The following is a 15000-nucleotide window of genomic DNA, read 5'->3' as shown; positions in this document are numbered from 1 at the left end:
TATTGGGGGTATGCCGTTGCACCTTGGGGGATAATTACCTTCGGTGTACTATTCCAAGCAGCTAATTGAATTATTTTTGTGAAAACGTCTACTTCTTCTTCGATGTCTTCCTTGCTATTAATGGGTGAATGCTTAACTGAGTTCGTAATGAGATGTTTAAAATAGTCCCAGTCTGTATACTTATTAGTTAAGACGGCGCAGGATTGTTTAACATTAGGTTGGCTCGAATACGTCAGATAAATCGGAGAGTGATCAGAACTTAGTTCATGACCTTCTTCTATTATAAGTTTGGTTCGTTCGATTTTTCTAGTTACAAAAAAATCGATCACGTCAGGAATTTTCGAGATATCTGTGGGCCAATAAGTAGGTTTGCCAGTTGAAATTACTGCACAACCCGTATGCTGCAGTGCACGGTAGAGTTCTTTGCCCTTAGGCGTAGTTAGTCTAGAGCCCCACTGGATATTCTTCGCATTGAAGTCACCTCCCATCATAAACTTATGTTTGTGTGCGTTAATAAGTTCTTCATACTGTTTGGATTTTATGTTGTGTCTCGGTGGACTATATACAGATGTTATAGATAACGGAGATTTGTCTACTATAATTGTAACCGTTGTAGCTTGAAATTCCTGTACACCTATCTTATTTTCGAGCCAATGCTCGATCGAGCTTTTAACAATGACCGCGCTCCCTCCTCTTGAGTTATTACTGGGGTGAACTGTGTGGTATATATCATAATTTTTTAACTTTAGGTAGGAGTCTTTGACAAAGTGTGTTTCGCTTATAAGACACACGTCGATATTTTTTTCTATTAATAAGAATTCTAATTCGTTTTTATGCCTCAGTAGACCGTTTGCATTCCATTGCATCACTTTTAACATTGATAACATTACGTTTGTATAAGTGTACCAAAGAAATTTTCTTCTAGTATGCTTAAACGCATGTCTAATGATTTATTGAAGGATTCAATGGCTTCTAATTTAGACAAGATTTTGCTAAGTGTGTTTTCGTAATTGGGCTTACTTGCGTTTGCTTGCTGTGTACTATTTAATTTCGTTGCTGCAGAGTATGATTGACTTGGACGTTGTTGTTGCGGTTGAATTCTTTGTGGAATTGATACTGTATTGGCGGAAGTGCACGGGATTGCTTGTGAGAGATTTTCGACTGGCTGAGGTTGCAGGGTTTTCTGTAATTTCTGTTTATGGTTGCGCAGTTTTTGTAGTTCTTTAGCTACGATACAGCCTCTATAGCTTGCCGGATGTTGCTCACCGCAGTTACAACATTTAGGAAGGAACACAGTAGGTTTTTCGCAGTTTTTTGTTTCATGTTTGCCGGCACATCTGGCACATCTAGGTTGTTTCGAGCAATAATTCTTCGTATGGTTGTAACCTTGACAGTTCTTACATTGTGGGATGTGTTTTGGTAATTTTATTGTTTCAATTTTAACAACAGTATTTAAAATATGTTTTATTTTATAAATACTATCTAAGTTTTCAGTAGGATCAAAACTTAGGATAAAAATATCTAGCGGATCTTTTGTGTAGAAGTGGGTCTTATTGAAAGCATTCAAAATTTTGAAACCTTGAGCTTTCAAGTCCGAAATAATTTCGATGGGGTCGCATGTATGGTGTAGATTCTTTGCAATAACGCGAATAGGTCTTTCATGCTTATTTTCAAAGGAATGCCATGGAATATTAGCCTCATTGAGGGCTTTTGTGACTTCTCTGTAGTCATTGACTTCAAAGGTAGATATTTTTTGGGAGTGTTTGTTTATTTGCTTTGCAATGAAGCCTTTCACTGCTTTAGGTTTAATTATATTACGAAGTTCTCCGAAATTTTCGACAGCACTTACTATAATAGGTGGTGGGCGAAGTGGCCTTGTGGGGGGCCTTGGCTCGGCGGTTTCCGCATTCTCTGGTGTTTTAGCAGGCATCTCTTGGACTGCTGGTGTAGTAGAGACTTCATCGTCAGTTTGCTGTGTCAGGGTATTGGACCTTTTCTGGCTCTTCTTCTTTTTCTTGAGGATCCATTCAGTTTCCCTAGCTAATTCCTCCTCGTCCGTTAGGTACACGGTTGGCTGGACAACATTATTTTCGGCATGGACGCCTGTATTTTCGCTAGAATCTTCCATATTTATTACATCTTCATTGATAGAGAGGTTCTGGTTTGCTGTTTGAATTTCCGCAAACTGTGCTCTTAGGGATACATTTTCCTGGTGGAGTTGATTACAAACATTCTCCAGTGTTTTAACTTTTTCCAAGAGCTCTACATTAATTTGCTCGAGCTCTTTAAGTTTAGAAACTCTGAAACAGCTAATGCTATTTCTTGGAGTGGCGGAGGACGAAGTGTCCTCCATTTCCCCTATTACTTTCAAAATAACTGCCAAATACTTTGGTGGTTATATATGGCAATGCTGTTCATTGTATCATATGGTAAACTGTGATACGAACTTGGCAGCACTGTCGTTGCCCCTATTATGGGAGACACGAACAGATGATTTGTTTTGTGCTGTTGTTTATCGTAAAAATATATATTTACTTTTGCCAATAGTTTTCTGTTTTGTGACAAAATGTTTTATATATTGTAAATTATTCACGACACACCAGGTGCACAACTTCACGTCCAGGCAATCACCCGCGGCGCGAACCAATTGTGATTGGGTGTTAAGTGATCTAACAATTCAGGTTTGTGGTAAAAAACTTGAAAAAAGCAGGAGCACGGTAAAACGAGTACGAACGTGAACAACACTCGACTTTAACATTTTTTTTATTTTTATTTTTATTTTTTTTTATTTTTATTTTTTTTTATTTTTATTTTTTTTTTTTTTTTATTTTTATTTTTTTTTTATTTTTATTTTTTTTTTTTTTTTTATTTTTATTTTTTTTTTTTTATTTTTATTTTTATTTTTTTTTATTTTTATTTTTATTTTTATTTTTTTTTTTTATTTTTTTTTTTTTTTATTTTTATTTTTTTTTATTTTTTTTTTATTTTTTTTTTTATTTTTTTTTTTTTTATTTTTTATTTTTTTTTTATTTTTTTATTTTTTTTTATTTTTTTTTTATTTTTTTATTTTTTTTTTTAATTTTTTTTATTTTTTTTTTATTTATTTTTATTTTTTTAAATTTTTTTAATTTTTTTTTTTAATCTTTTTTTAATTGTTTTATCATTTTATAATTGTTTTATATTTTTTTATTTATTTTTGGTAATTCGAATATAACTAGCTGAGACAAAAACCACCAAAGCCCCTTCATGTGAGATTATGAACTTATTTTCTGTAGGCAAAAGCCTTTTTTTGTAAAATTAACCCCCGTGGCCAAATGGACAGAGATGATAGGGCATCTTGAGAATTGTCTGCTGACCAAATTTGGAAGGTCAATAGACAGTTCTTGGGATGCTCTAACCAGACAAGTAAGATTGGCCCAAAAAGATGGCTTACGAGGTCGAATATGGCCATTTATTACAAAAAATGTTTCCTGTGAGAAGTGTGGGCACATGGAAAAAGATGGCCCTTCCAAATTCGGTCAGCAGACAGGTCTCGAGATGCTTTATCCAGGCATAGAACATATTAGCCCAAATAGATTTTCTAACGAGGTCGAATATGACCATTTATTAAAAAACAAAATTAAAAACTCGTTAAAAACCTCTTTTTGGGCTAATATATTACATGCGTGGATAGAGCACCTTGAGACCTGCTGACAAAATTTGGAAGGGCCATCTTTTTCCATGTGGCCATGGTGGCCACATTTATCTCCAGGATTAATTGTTTTTAAAAAATGGCCATATTCGGCCTCTTTAGGAGATCTCTTATAATAATATCTAATATCTTACATGACTGAATAGAGCATCCCGAAAACTTTCTGCTGACCAAATTTGGAACGGCCATCTTTGCCCATAAGGCCACGGGGGACCTTTTTAAAAAAATTGCTTTTGCCCATAGAAAATTAGTTTACAATCTCACATGTAGAGGGCTTTGGTGGTTTTTGTCTTGGCTAGTCATATTCGAATTTATTTTCATATGGGTTCATAAATGATGCACTTTTCACAGGATTGATAAGAAAGGTGGTGAATATATGTATATATCCGACGTGATGGGTATCCAAAAATCAGCGCGGCTGAACTTAGTACCTTTTTATTTGTTTGCTTCAATTTTGTTTTTTAGATATGCATATTCGATATTTGTTTTTAATCTTTTAGTGTTTATTACAGAGCGGTTTTAATATTTCCGAATAAGTACATTCTTAAACTAATGTGAAAATTCTTTCTCTTTTCATTTTAGATAATGTAGCGGCATCAAAATAATTTAAAAAAAGGTATGTAATTAAATAAAAAAAAGCTCAAAATAAGTTATATATATTTTTAATTTCTAAAATCTGGCCAAACTTCTGTTTATATATGGATGAATGTAATTGAAATTTTTTTATTTACTGCAAGTCCTTGATTTTGTAGGTTTTTCATTAGCTTGTAAGCCTATGTGTTTAACCAATTTAGGCAACAAAATGTGTTCAGATGGCCCTCAATGTCATACGATTACTCATTCGAAAGTGTTTCGCGTGTTCTTTGCAAAAATTGTCCTGCATTGTAAAGGAAGCAAGCATGAGAGACATTAATAAAGGCATAATTATGTAAGGAAGTACAATTTTCCTTTCACTTCATGTATATGAAAGATAACGGCAGACATATAAAAAGCCGAATGGCTTTTCTTTCATTAAAATATAAAAATAAATAAAAACAAAAAGTAGAGTAATTTCGTTACTTTTACCCAAAAAAAAAAAAAAAAACCTAAGCGAATGAAAGCCGGTCTGAACTCACCATGAAATTTTATTATGTATGTATGTACTTCACTGCTGGTTTTAATGGCTAAAAATTTCTGTGATTATGAAGACGGCGACGAAACAATTTCCCTCTACTTCCCCTTGCTTCCCCTATGTACATTGGAGGGACATTGTTTCCGAGTTATTTTAATCGAAGCGAAACCCCCATAGGATTTTAAACCAGAAATGCTGGTTAAGCCACTTGTAACTTTTTTCTTTTGGTGGTTTGTCTTCCTTGCGCCCTCTCTTCCTTGCAGTGTGATGCGAATATGTGATGGCAATGGTTGGCCAATTTTCCGTTGTCGTCATCGTTAAATGTACGCCAAGCCACCACGCCATGCGGTCCGTCGGTGGCTATTGCTAATGTAGCCACACGTTGCTTGACACATGGTTTTTGGGGCTGTCACCATATGCATGTACTTGGCTAATATCGATGATGAAGTAAAGTTTGCTGCTGGTGTCCTTAGCTATCCGGGGGTGCATTGTTTGAAATAACCAAGAGTAAAGCCCACTCACAGAAATATAACACTAAACTCATTTCAACTCGCAACTGTGCGGGGTGGTGAGGTCGCATTCAGTTGTGATATATGATGACGAGATGGTCATGTTGTAACAAGACTTCCTTGAGCATAGTCTTTATTGAACAACATTTTTCTTGCTGTGATAATGCCATTGCCAAAACCAACGACTAGAAATTTATGCTGACAAAGCTAAAACCCTACCCCGTGGGTAGATTAATTAGTCATTTCAAAATAAGTCCTTCACATTTGGTAAAATTGTGACCTACGCAAAGGATTTCTTTTGTCGCTTTAAATGGGTTTATAATTTGTATTTGTCTAAAGCAGGAGATTAATGTCTTTGAAGTAGGGTCTGTAACACTTTTCTTTCCTGTGTTCTCTCTTTTTAGCTTAGTACCGACGGCAGTCCTCTGGCTTGACGGCCAAATCGTCTGTCTTATCACTGTCTCATACTCCACTATGGCCTGAGCCTTCACGACCAAATCTTCTGCTCTTTCATTGCCTCATACTCCGTTGTAGTCCGGCACTCAAACAATTCTAGTCATGGCATCCTCCGAGAAGGTGTTAATCTTCTAACACTCTAAGACCGTTCGTGACCTTACCGTTCTGGTTGTTCGAGCACTGAGGGCCAGTTTACTGTCCGTAAAGATGTTCACGCTCGACATCCTCGCGTTAATACAACACCATCTCACTCATTCTGTGATCGCCCGGTTCTCCGTCTGAAGGACCATATTATGGCCAGACAGTCGAAAACAGAACAGATGTAGACATCCAGGCCCACTCTGTCCTCTAGCTTTGATCATCTGTAGCATGATCTCCCAGATGGAAATACCAAAGTTCCGTCAGTCCAAGACTGTGCCTGTGGCAGCAGTGTCTCGCACTCGACGTCCAGGTTTCCTACCGTCGTCTCGATTATTTTTATAACAAATAAACGGGGTCCTCGGACGAGTACCAGTGTTCGCATAGAATAATTGGTAGTTGATATGGTTCGGTCCAGAACCATATCAACCATATCCAGTGTAGATATTTTGCGCTTTCTGTAAACAGTACATTCTCTCCTCCCAAGGAGACAGGTGCCACTCGAATGTCGTGTTTTTAGCGCAGATGCCTGTCATTATGCCCCAAACCTGATTTGATTTCACGAATTTGGACGTGTTCACCTCCTTGGTCAGGTATGGAGCACTACCTGATCTATGGGTCACGTACAGAGCACTACGTGATCTATGGGTCACTTCACTCGGTTGAAAACACAACACCACGCTGAGCATATGCTCTACCCGCGAATTGGGTACAAACCACAGCCTCCACGTTACTGGGGCCTCACCGTTGTCAGGCTGGAACCTGACACCCTAGGTACCAGATTAAAGTCTCCGGTCAGACTTCATAGCCCTAAAAGACTACTATCAGTTGAACCCCAAACAGTTCCGGACTAGTCACACCTAGGAGAAATATATCGCCCTAAGCCGATCTATAGCCAGCATACAAGAATACGGACCAAAACCACATACATCAGGACGATATACACAAACAGGACATGGCAGCCCTTAAGGGCTACGCCACAAGTATCCCCTTCAACATGGGACTCAACAATCAACGCGGCCACCTTTACAGATGACCGAACAGGTCCCCAAAAGCTACGGGAAACAACGAAGGGCAAACGCCGCAGCATCAACATAGGCAAGGCAGGTGCCAGGCCATGTCATCCGCCAGTACAGTAACTCCCCGTCATGGATAACTAGCGTGTAACCATGCCTCGACTAAGTCTTGTGCGTCTCCTAATAAATACTTCCTGGGAAAAGGTGGCCGGCCTACTGAAATTAACTGCTTCTGTCTTCCACGGTCTGGTTTTCTGAAGTATTGGGTTGCCCAAAAAGAAATTGCGGATTTTTCATATAGTCGGCGTTGAAAATTTTTTTCACAGCTTGTGACTCTGTAATTGCATTCTTTCTTCTGTCAGTTATCAGCTGTTACTTTTAGCTTGCTTTAGAAAAAAGTGTAAAAAAAGTATATTTGATTAAAGTTCATTCTAAGTTTTATTAAAAATGCATTTACTTTCTTTTAAAAAATCCGCAATTACTTTTTGGGCAACCCAATATATCTCTTAGATTGCTGGGAAACTTGTCCCTACCACCACGTCATCAGCATACGCGTCCAGAGACAATAATTGTTAATAGCTGTATTCCAAAGTAGAGGAGACAATACACCTCCCTGAGGTGTTCCTCTGCTGACCCATCTTTTGAGATCCACAGATCCCAAGCCTGCCGTAATGCATCTTTTAGTAACAGTAAGTCTAGAATTTCCAACTCCTTCATGATTGACGTCGGTTTTACACTATTGAAACCATCTTCAATGTCAAGAAATGCTATTCCTTGACAGCGAGTGAGCCCTCTATGTAACCCAAGAGATCGTGAAGGACTTTTTCAGTGGACTTACTTTTACTATATGCATGCTGCTGGCGAGGCAGGCGATCTCCAGGGATCTTTACCCATAGATATGTTTCTATCAACCTCTCAAGTCTTCAGCGTAAAGGATGACAGTGTAATAGGACGAAAATTTCTCGCCTTCGTGTGGTAAGGTTTTCCTGCTTTCGGAATGAAAATGACCTACGTAGCCCTTCATCCCACAGGCATATATGACGTGTTCATACCAGCAGAGTATATCTAAGTCAAGGAACCAGTCTATCGCCCATATTAGATATGGAGACTTCAAGGGCCATACATTGGTAGGTCGTACCAATAGTCCTTTTCCATTGCAATAATCTCCGATCATTGAGCTTGTCTCGAAAGAGAAACAAATGAAAAAGTAAGTTAAGTTTGGTTAGGCCGAAAAAGAACTGAGCCCTTAAAGGGCTTTAGAATTCAAATCGGAAGATTAGTATGTGAGCTATATCATGTTATGGACAGATAAATGGATGTTTCAAATCATAACAGTACACCTTGAACAAAATGTCAGCCAAATGGTTTAATAATTGGATTAACATGGATGTTGGAATCTTAGCAGAACAAATACAAAATTTCAAACAAATTGGATAGTTGGATTATTGATTTGGATTATTATTGGATAATTGACCTCTAGGGCTATCGGAGATCTGTTTAAATAAGAGGTTTGTCTAAACATGGACCCTCATTTAGCCCATTTACAATATGAACTGACTATATATCAATGAAAAGTTTTTGGGCAAAATTTGGGGAGGATGGCTTGTACGTTCGAAAACTTTCGCCAGACGGACGGACACAATATATAGGGGACTTAAACTAATAAATTTCCTCTAAGAGCCAAATTTCAATAATTTTAGCTATTATCGCTGTTTGTGCAGAATTTTTTCTTACCTATGGTATTTAAGTCGAAAGTTTTTCGTTTATCAATTTTGGTTGTATGAAATCTAATAATTCTGTTCCTGTTTGCCAACAGTTTAAAACCATAAATGAGTTTAAAATACTATGCCAATGTTATTTTAACTATTTTTAGATTAAAAGCTAAAAAGTTGCATCTTAAACGTTGCAATTTCTTTTCATGCCTTAGCCCACCTATGGTGCTTTTGATGATGGGGTTTATAAAAAAAAAACTTCACTCAACTTGGCAACAAGCAATTCATTTGGTTACAAAGTTTGCTATTAAACTGGTTTAAACATCCACATGAGTTTAAAACGCAAGGCAAATCCAGTATTCAGGAAATAAGTTCTCAAAATTTAATTTGCTCAATGAAAAGAAAAGTTTTACTCCGATTTTAACTGAAAGGCCGTAGCATTTGTGATGAGTTGAGCGTTATACTCTCTGCAAAGGTTCTGCATGCTCAATTCTCTTTATAAATCATGTTCTCAAACCCTGGATCAGTATCTCGAGTATGTTTTTCTTCTTCTTCTTTTGCTGTGTGTACTTGCATCCTCGTCAAGGGGGAAGTGAAATCAAGTGTTACTCCCACTACCAGATTAAAAAAGTTTGATTAGGCAATGGAGATGCATGGGATGCTATTATGGCATAGCAACAAACAGAACTCCAGTGTAAGAATAACATATCTATAAGCTAAGCAAAGTGAATACATGAAATAAAAAAAAATAACTTGCATTATGATGGTCAAAGGGTACTTTGCATGAGCAATAAAAAAGATTTCTGTCCGTAAAACTCTTTTCAGAAACATGCTCAACAAATCATCCTTAAGTTTTGGTTTCAATGTAAAGAACAAAAATGGTGCCTACTTTTCGAAAAGCTTAACTAAAATATAAAAAAGTGGGCATTGATATCTATAATACTACATCTCACCTGAGGACTTTGTTACATATGAATGTGTGCTTAACTCTACAGTACATCCACCACTACGTCCAAAAGACAGTCGAAGGTAGGTGTGGGATGAGTTCCTAGTAGATAAGTTGTTCCTAACATACCATTTGTACAAAGTATGAATAGGCCATGATAGTTGAGAAAGAGTATTGAATGTAAAAAATTCACTTTTTTACATTTTTTGACTTCCAACATGTATAACTTTTGACTGAGTAATCAGATGAAGACAATTGTTAGGGCAAGATCGTTGTAAATTTTGTTACTAATCCGAATTTTGCATAAAAATGGAAATCGAACCACTATTGCCTTTGCAAATTGCAAAATACCAAGCAAATCCCAGCCAAAATTTCAAGAAATAAAAATTATAATTCGTATATTCCTCAAACCAGTGGAGATATTGTATACATCAAGCGGAATTTTTTCAAGCACTATCCAGCAAAAAATTGGACCACAAATGAAGATTTGGCAGTCCGAACCATTTTTTGAAATGTCGAGGTGACCAACTTTAGGGGCCTGCCAAGATGCGTCTGGATAACCTAGGTCCTTGAAATTGTGCACACCATCTCGCTAACACCTTAGCTCTAACATTCCAAATTTCAAAGAGAATCATCTCTACCAGAGGTCTAAAGGGTGATTTTTTTGAGGTTAGGATTTTCATGCATTAGTATTTGACAGATCACGTGGGATTTCAGACATGGTGTCAAAGAGAAAGATGCTCAGTATGCTTTGACATTTCATCATGAATAGACTTACTAACGAGCAACGCTTGCAAATCATTGAATTTTATTACCAAAATCAGTGTTCGGTTCGAAATGTGTTCATTCACCGTAACGTTGCGTCCAACAGCATCTTTGAAAAAATACGGTCCAATGATTCCACCAGCGTACAAACCACACCAAACAGTGCATTTTTCGGGATGCATGGGCAGTTCTTGAACGGCTTCTGGTTGCTCTTCACTCCAAATGCGGCAATTTTGCTTATTTACGTAGCCATTCAACCAGAAATGAGCCTCATCGCTGAACAAAATTTGTCGATAAAAAAGCGGATTTTCTGCCAACTTTTCTAGGGCCCATTCACTGAAAATGATTTGCAAGCGTTGCTCGTTAGTAAGTCTATTCATGATGAAATGTCAAAGCATACTGAGCATCTTTCTCTTTGACACCATGTCTGAAATCCCACGTGATCTGTCAAATACTAATGCATGAAAATCCTAACCTTAAAAAAAATCACCCTTTACATGAGACCCAAAATTTGGCACTCACAAGCCACTTTGGCCAAAGCATTTGTCTGTATCGCATGCCACATAAAAACAAAGTTAGCTAGAAACACACGCACAAATACAATTGAGTGAAAGATGCCCGAACGTTTTTGTAATCGTTCAGTGGATTTAATTTTCCATTTGGTCGGGGGACATTAAATGTGTGCACATTAGTTGTGTTACGCGTGCGCGAGTAACATTTTATTCTTGTGAGTGTGAGTGATGGGGACAACGGGATGGTGGCAGTAGAAGCGAGGGCTTTGCTAAGCTCACAAGAAGACTGAGAAAGGAATCAGGGGAATGACGAAGGAGACTGAGGCGTATGCACCCACTGGCAGCTCAATCGGGCGAAATTGCAGAATGCTGGAAGGGATAGAACTGACATTTCAAGCACTTCTACGCAAGCGAGAAAGATAATCAGATCTCTTGAAGGGCATAACTCTGCTAAAACGCTGAAAAATAACTCCCCGCTTTCAAGTACTCTGGGAAGACTAAGCAATGGAGGCTCCAAACAGTGTCCTGCAGAAGGAGACAAAATCCGAACAGGTACGAAGAAAGCGCGCACTCCCCCTGAGTCTTCATGGAGGACTTTGACTTCCAATGGACGCCATAGCCATCACGGAAGGGGGGAAGATGGTCGCTGAAAAAGGTAAGAAGGCGTCCTCTTGTAGGTGTGGGTGCCATGGCACCTGTAGTCGAGAGAAATGCTTCAAGCATACAACCAGTCGCCAGACGGATATACCAGGGGGATGCACAGTTCGTCCCCAGCCTTTAATTAAAGTTGGTAATTCGGATTCAGACATCGCCAGTGTCAATGAAGCAGTCATCGCAGCCGAATCAAGAGATGAGGACAGCGGGATGATGGCAGTAGTGAGCGATGGCTTTGCTAAGCCCACAAACAGGCCGAGAAAGCAATTTGGTCACGACGAAGGAGACTGAGGAGTATGCACTCACTGGCAGCGCAATCGGGCGAAATTGCTAGATGTTGGAAGGGATAGAACTGACATTCCAGCACTTTTACGATAGCTGGAGAGAGCTAAGCAAGAAATCAGAACTCCTGAAGAGCATGACACTGCCAAGACGCTGAAGAAGAAAAAGAACTCCCCGCTTTCAAGTACTCTGGGAAGACCAAGCCAGCACCCACGCAGACAGTGTCCTGCGGAGGTAGACAAAATCAGGAACAGGAACGAAGGAAACACGATCGTCCCCAAAGTTGTCATGCATGACTGTGACTTCCAAAAGGACGCCAAAGGAAGGTGCACCCCCTTACGCTAGAGTGGCAAGTTTAAGTCGCAAATCGAGGATCCGATTAACCAGCAGATTTTCGAACAGGTGTGGAACTCTGAAGAGGGCCCGCCCATACAAACGATGAGCTGCGAATATAGAGGGACGCTGTGATTTGTGTCAGCAGAATGTATTGAAAGTATCAAAAAGCTCGTCGGAAGTATCCACACTCCCTGGAAGGGTGCAAATTTCGAGCTGGTGAGAAAAATGGACATCCCCTAGCTCACAAAGGCGACACACAGTAGGATGGCAAAAAAGTAGTGGAAATAAATCTGCCATTTTTTAACGGATAAATAAAATATATCATAACGATTTACTTTTTTAACAATTTTTGGATTTGTAACTCGCATAACTTGCGTGAAAAAATATTAAATTTTATCAGCTTTTCAAATCAGTCAAACAATTTAAAATCGTTTAAGAAAACGATTGTGAAGGACAAGTTACAATATAAGAGACGAGTCTGCCAAAATTTCAATACAAAAACTTTGTTAGTCGAACTTCTTGGACAGTATGTGGGATGCACATCAATGTTTTTTGTAGGGCACATAAAAAATGTTGAAAATCGTGCCATAAATGCGCTTTTGACAGCCCGAACAAACTTTTTTAGTGCCGAGATGACTATCTCTGAAGGCCCACCAATAGGCTCCGGACCGTCTAGGGCCCTAAAATTTTGCTGGTTAACACCTCAGCTATAACCATCTAAATTTCATGATGATATCTTTATCCGTTCATAAATGGCAGACTTATTTCCACTAATTTTGTTCCCATTCCACTGTGTGACGGTCTTCATCAAGGAATAGGGCCGCAAATTCGCGACGGAAGTCATGTTGGGATTATTAGGCAAGCAAAACAAAGTTTTGGTCGTAGAGAAATGGAAGGTCTTCCACAGGAAAGAGAAGGAGCAAGCAGTCCTCCTTGTGGTGTGCATTGATCAAGTCTCCGTGACAAGTTGGTCTGAAAATAAATGCATGGCGTTCCACGGGGGCAATGCTGTCTTCTTCAAGATTGGGAAGACTAGGATAGGAATGGATGCTTATATTGAGACATCAGGCCGTGACTCAATACCTCCTAACGAACAAGGGCCCAACGTCGAGGCCATCATCGACTCTCTCAATATTGAGAAGACTAAGATAAACAAATATCCTAAAATTAAAACATTGGGGGTAGCAGGGACACGAGACTCTATACAGCCTATTGAACAGGAACCCGACGATGAAACCTTCAACGTCTTTCCCAGGATTCGGAAGACTAGGATAGGCAAAAATCCTAATATCGAAACATCAGGCAGTGCAGTGACAGGAAATGTTTGCTAATGCAGCAGTCCTATGTTTGCTGAAACAGCAGTAATGTCTACTTTCCCATTTTCAGCAGACAAAAATGCTGTTTTAGCAAACACTTTTGCTATTTTATTGGGTTGCCCAAAAAGTAATTACGGATTTTTCATATAGTCGGCGTTCACAATTTTTTTCACAGCTTGTGACTCTGTAATTGCATTCTTTCTTCTGTCAGTTATCAGCTGTTACTTTTAGCTTGCTTTAGAAAAAAGTGTAAAAAAAGTATATTTGATTAAAGTTCATTCTAAGTTTTATTAAAAATGCATTTACTTTCTTTTAAAAAAATCCGCAATTACTTTTTGGGCAACCCAATAAATAACAAATTTGGTTGAGTGTAGTTTTTTTGCTGGACAGGAAATTGAACTTCAAATCTAACATTTTGGAAAGGGCAAGAAAGGCAACTCTTGCCCTATACACCTGCAGGAGAACCATTTGGAAATGTTGGGGGTTTAGACCGCGCGTCATGCATTGGGTATATACTGCAGTTGTCAGACCTGTAATGCTATATGGTGTTGTGGTCTGGTGGACGGCACTTCAAAAGTCGAACTACTGTTCAACCGGGTCCAAAGGATGGCTTGTTTGTACATCACAGCCGCTCTAAGGACGACACCATCTGATGCACGGCATTTAATATTACATCTAATGGCTCTGGACATTGTGGCTAGACAAATTTTTGCGACCACTGCCGTGAGGCTAAGGGAGCTTTCTCTTTGGTCATGTGGCGGCTACGGACACTGTGTTATCCTTGTTACAATGTGCGATGTTCCAGACAGTGGATTAGTGGAGAGTGGATTACACTCTCCCTTAGCCACTTTTTGATAAGAAGTACTGTATCACTATTCCTGATAGAACCGATTGGAACTATGATTTCATTGGTAATAGAAATTAGGTAGACTTCTATAGGGACGACCAGGTGGGCTTTGGGGTGTACTCTAAAGATCTAGAACTGATCATATCGAAAAGGTTACCCGACCATTGCAGTGTGTATCAAGCAGAGATCCTTGCAATTAAGGACGTGGTGGAATGGGCAAGATATAATGTCATAACGACAATTGGCATAGATATGTTCTCACCGCCCTCGACTGTCGCAGATCTCTCAATGAAATGGCTGAACAGTTCAAAATTCAACTGTTCTGGGTGCCGGGCCACAGAGATATCGCAGGGAATTGTAAGGGCGACGAGCTTGCGCGACCTCACACATTCTAGGGAAACTGGAATCTATGGGTATGTCTCTAACGACATGTAAACTATTGGGTTGCCCAAAAAGTAATTGCGGATTTTTTAAAAGAAAGTGAATGCATTTTTAATAAAACTTAGAATGAACTTTAATCAAATATAATTTTTTACACTTTTTTCTAAAGCAAGCTAAAAGTAACAGCTGATAACTGACAGAAGAAAGAATGCAATTACAGAGTCACAAGCTGTGACTATATGAAAAATCCGCAATTACTTTTTGGGCAACCCAATAAGTTTTCAGGATCAGGCCCGAAAAGCAACGAATGATAGATGGTCAGAAAGAG

General features: G+C 38.8%; 1 protein-coding gene across 3 annotated transcripts in view; it reads left to right on the top strand.

Moving 5' to 3' along the window:
• Positions 1-15000, top strand: part of LOC106082767 (serine/threonine-protein kinase grp) — a 146003-nt gene that overhangs the window by 47032 nt on the left and 83971 nt on the right. For all 3 annotated transcript variants that reach the window (XM_059364239.1, XM_013245496.2, XM_013245497.2), the window contains one exon: positions 4274-4307. The gene's annotated coding sequence lies outside the window, so the exon portion shown is untranslated. The remainder of the gene's footprint in view (positions 1-4273; positions 4308-15000) is intronic.

Source organism: Stomoxys calcitrans, chromosome 3 (assembly GCF_963082655.1).
Source record: "Stomoxys calcitrans chromosome 3, idStoCalc2.1, whole genome shotgun sequence".
NCBI lineage: Eukaryota > Metazoa > Arthropoda > Insecta > Diptera > Muscidae > Stomoxys > Stomoxys calcitrans.
This window is presented reverse-complemented; position numbering and strand designations above follow the sequence as displayed.